The 5,009-nt window shown below is 35.7% G+C and overlaps 1 pseudogene; it reads right to left on the bottom strand.

The window, feature by feature from the left end:
- Nucleotides 1-943: 943 nt before the first annotated feature.
- Nucleotides 944-1,668, bottom strand: LOC120589923 (40S ribosomal protein S6-like; annotated as a pseudogene).
- Between the last annotated feature and the right edge of the window lie 3,341 nt (nt 1,669-5,009).

Below are 5,009 nucleotides of genomic sequence, written 5' to 3'. Positions count from 1 at the left end.
ACTAGGGCCAGCAAAAATGTCTGCAGACAGTAATTTGGCTGGGCATGTTTTGACAATAAACTCAAACCAGACAGAAGTCGGGTGGGGAGGGGAGGGAGAATGTAGATGAAGATGCCATGAACCTTACAAGAAAAAATAACTAGGTTCTTTCATGCTTATTGCCCCCAGAGATGAACGAAGACCCAAAATCCTGAGGAGACAGTGTGGGCTAATACGAAGAGCCCAGGGTGGAATGTCAGCCCCTGGAGATCCTGACCCACCTCTGCTGCAGACCACCTGAGAGATCCTGGGCAGTTCTGTTAGCCTTTCTGAGCTTCTGTTAGCATTCTTCTAAGATTTCTATCCCTTGAACTTATTCATATGCTTAGGAGGAAGTTATTAAAAGGAAGACCTGAGCAACAGCCACCACCTTCCTGTCTTATCTCAGATTGGAGGGTTGCCAGGGAAACAGCTCTCAGTTTAGGCATAAATGAGTGAATGTGCCAATGTATTAGTCAGTCTGAGGAGACAAACTCTCCTCCAGGCAGAGAGGAATGGGCCAGGCATGAACTAGAGATCTCTCAGACACCTGCTATAATTCCTTAAATTCTGAAGCTTATTTCATTTTGAGCTCTAGCTCTCTGGACTAATTACCTCCTTTTAGAAATACACAGATTAGCAAGTGTAGTAAGACATGTTGCTCAGGCATAAATAAGGTCAGTCACTAGGGAATTAAAGAATGTAAGCTAATATTTTCCATCACAGTAACTGTTGGCTCCCTCTGAACCCTCATTCCTAAGAGCATTGTTCACAGGGGTGTCCGTGTTTTCCATCTTTGCCGGGAACTTAATTTATTGTGGAGCCCAGAGCGTCACTTTGGCTTGTGTCACTTATTTATTTCTGTAACTTTTCTTTTCTTTTTTTCTGATGTCTGATCTTATTTATTTGTTACTCTTAAAAAATCTCATTTTTGACTAGACTTAGACTTAGAAGTAGATGCTCTTAGAGAGGAATGTCTACGTCTCTTAGCAATCTGTTCCTGGCATTTTTATTTGGTCTCTTTCATTCTCTTGGCCAAAAGTTTAGCATAGTCTATAGTCTCTTCCTTATTTTTCTTAGTACACTGTTTCTTCACAGCAATATGCCAATGTTTGTATTGCAGGACACGTGGAGTAAGACACTGAATCTTGGGTACTTTGGTTCTAATTTTCTTTCTTTGTTTAAGGGCTTTCTCACAACATATTGGCGGACATCACATTTTTCAGAGAGAGTGAAAAGTTTGCAGGTTCTGCTAGCTCTTTTGGGCCTCAGACAACAAGACACAGTAGTATCAGTAAAACCAGGAATGTCTTTCTCCCCTTTCTTTTACAATAACTAAGTTGAGAATATTCAGATTGACATCCACAATGTAACCCCAAACAGATTTGTCCTTTATTTCTCTAGTCCTCCTTGGTCTATAACAGGAATGCCCTTTACTCACTAGCAGGTGGACATGGCCCTGGGTCAAGACACACTGCTTCCTGGGGAAACCTTGTCTATTGTTCCCACCACTGATTCGAACCACATAACCTTTCCATTTTTCACCCAGAGTTTCTGTGTCCATATGCTTCTCATAAAAGGTGTAAGGTTTGTGTTCATTATCCACTTCAATGATCTTCTGGTGGCTAGGAAAGAGATGTTCAGCTTCATCCTGAAGCTACCCACCACCTCCAAGGTGCCATGAAAAAGAGCCTGTAGCTATTATTTTCTAAATAGATATTTGAACCTCATGTACGAGAATCTATCAATCAGTGTTAACTAAGAACCTGCTATGCACTAGGAAGTTTTTTTTTTTTTCAAGATTAAGGGCCATTGAGAAAAAGTCTGAAATAATCTTTGTTAATAAGCAGTATTTCTCAATATTTTTTTTATTATTGCTCCCAAAGGAGAAAAATTTAATTTAAGTTTTCCCTAAGAAAAGAAATTAAATAATAAAGAATATGATTTTGTCAGGTCGAGTTGAGATTTGGAGGACCACAAACCATTGCACTATAAGAACCAGTTTCACTCTTGTGGGGGCACCATAAGAACCAGTTTCACCCTTGTGAGGGCAATGCCATCTGCCTCGAGAAAGCAAAGAACACATTGGCCGGATCTAGTTGGGAGAGAGATGTGAGAAGGCAGAATAATATAATGATAAAAGTCCAAGGTTTGGAATCAGATTCCTTGACTTTGACTTGCACTAGTGTTTGCATTCCTCAATTTCCTCACTTGCAAGATGATATAATAATGACTCCTTCCTTGTAGTTTTACTTGAGGGTTAGATAGTACTTATATAGCACTTAGTAAAATGCTTGGCGTGAAGTAAGCACTAAATAAATGGTAGTTTGGAACCAAAATCTATACTAGTTATCTGTTGCAACATAATAAATTGCTTAAACTTAACATTTTAAAACAGCAAGCATGTATTATCTCAGGCGGATTCTGAGGGTAAGGAATCCAGGGTCAGCTTGGCTGTGTAGTTATGGCTTGGTGGTCTCTTATGAGACTGTAGTCAAATATAACTGCCTCAGAGCCTAAATTTTTTGCATTTTTATTCCATATTTTAAGTGACATAAGAAACAGCACATCAAAACTCAGCATAATTTCCATAAAAACATTGTAGAGGATCTTATTTGTTGTATTATATTATGTTCTATCCTATTTTTTAGGACTTCCTGGAGAAAAGTATAAGAATAGCTGTGATTTCTGGAGTGGTTGGTCTATTTGTCATTCAAGGATGCTCTACAATATGTAATAATAAGATTTCACTTTTCACATTGGAAAAAGCAAATGTGGAAAGATTGTATAATGTGTACGTGTATTAGCATCATGCTTGTCTTTTTGTTTTCCCTTTTCTATTCTCTCTTTCTTCTGTTTTTGTTTTATTTTATGTTTTTGTAGACTTCCTTAAAATCTTTTGGAATTAGACAATCAATAAGTAAACAAAACAGTATAAATATAATTATACATATATAAGTACATAAAACATAGATAACCTAAGAAGAATACATTTTAAATAAGTATTGATTAAATTTAAAATAGAAATAAAAACAATGTTACTTACAATAGAACAAAAGTGTGAAACAGTGGTAAATTTTATAAAATAAGTGTAAGACTTCTACATTAAAAATTAGAAAACATTGCTTAGAGAAAATAAAGATGACATGGACTAAGAGACTCAGTATTATTAAGATGGCAATGATCCCAAGGTTGATATAAAGACTCCACATAATGTCAACCAAAATCACATTAGGCATTTTTGGTAGAAATTGATGTGCTGATTTTAAATTTATATTAAAATTTTAGGGCCTAGAATAACCTAAAGAAATTTGAAAAATGACAAAATTGGAGGACATGCACTACTAGATTTCAATATTTATTCTAAAAGCTACATTTAACATGACAACGTGGTATTGGTGCAAGAATAGAAATATGGATCAGTGACACAGAATAGAGTCCAGAAATAGACCCAAATAAAGGTGGCCAATTGATTTTAGTAAAATTATAAAGGTAATTTATTGGGGAAAGATAGTCTTTTCAATAAGTGGTGCTGGAACAAAGAGCTATCCATATGCCAATAAATAAGTAGGTAGATTGATAGGTGGATAGACAGGTAAATATCAACCATACTTAAAAATTAACTCAAAATGGATCATAGAACTAAATGAAAGAGCTAAAACTAAAACTAGAAAACTAGGAGAAAATCTTTATAACAAAAATCACATAATAAAATGCACTGATAAGTTGGACTTCACAATTTAAAACTTTTCTCTTCAAAAGACACTGTTAAGAAAAGAAAAAGGTAAACCACGGGCTTAATTTTTTAGTAACATTTAGACACTCATACACTGCTGGTAGGAATGTAAGATGATATATTGCTGGCTTTGGAAAACAGTCAGTTTCTTATAAAGTTAAACATACACTTATTGTTCCACCCAGCAATTCCTATTTTAGGCATCTTTTCAGGAGAAATGAAAACATGTGTACAAAAACTCATGAAAGTCTAAAACAATTTTATTTATAATAATAGCCCAAATCTGGGAAAAACCAAATATCCATCAACTGGTGAACGAATAAACAAACTGAGAGAATGAATACCCCATTTACTTGTTTTAGAGTAGGACAAGCTTGAGGTGTGTTACATACCCTCTTTCTAAGGTTCTCAGTAGGCCTAACTAAGCCTTGGTTACTTGCATAAAATCCTACTTATCAGTTCTCCTTGCACTAGCTTTTTTTTTTCTTCTTTGTCACATTTACTCCTTCCCTTGCCAACATGTCCTTGATCACACCCAAATAAACCACTTACACTTAGACCCTTGTCTCAGGATCTGGGGCAATTCAGCCCAAGTCAGTTCTTCTTGGTTGGGAGTTATGATTTGGTTTTAAGGCATTCTTTGTCCATAAGTATCCCTAAAGGAAATTTGTGGTTGGAATTCTCCAGTAGCTTTTCAAATGGTGTGGCTTTGGTCACAATAAAGACTGATGTGTCAAGATGACACGTGGAAGCAAGAGTTTGCAGGCTTTGTTCTAGATGAAAATCTGCCATTATAACTAGAACTTTGGAACCCTTCCCTAATATCCCTGTGCATGTGACATGAAACATGTTAAGGCTTAAACTGGGAAAAAAGCTAACTCTACTTTTCACTTTCTCTTGGAGAAAAATGGCCTTGTCTTTCACTGGGTATAATTATAGACAGATATCTGTTATGACACATTTTTTAAATTTTATTTTTCAATTATGGTTGACATACAATATTATATTAGTTTCAGATGTACAACATGGTGATTAGACATTAATATAACTTATGAAATGACCACCTCATTAAGTCTAGTACCCATCTGACACCACACATAGTTATTATAATATTATCGACTATAATGTCATGTTGTACTTTACAATCTCATGCCTATTTTTATAACTGGAAATCTGTACTTCTTAATTCCTTTCACTTTTTTTACCCAGCTCCTCAACCCCCATTCCATCTGTCAACCATCAGTTTATTCTCTGT

The sequence above is a fragment of the Pteropus medius genome, unplaced genomic scaffold (assembly GCF_902729225.1).
Source record: "Pteropus medius unplaced genomic scaffold, Ma_sr-lr_union100, whole genome shotgun sequence".
Taxonomy (NCBI): domain Eukaryota; kingdom Metazoa; phylum Chordata; class Mammalia; order Chiroptera; family Pteropodidae; genus Pteropus; species Pteropus medius.
This window is presented reverse-complemented; position numbering and strand designations above follow the sequence as displayed.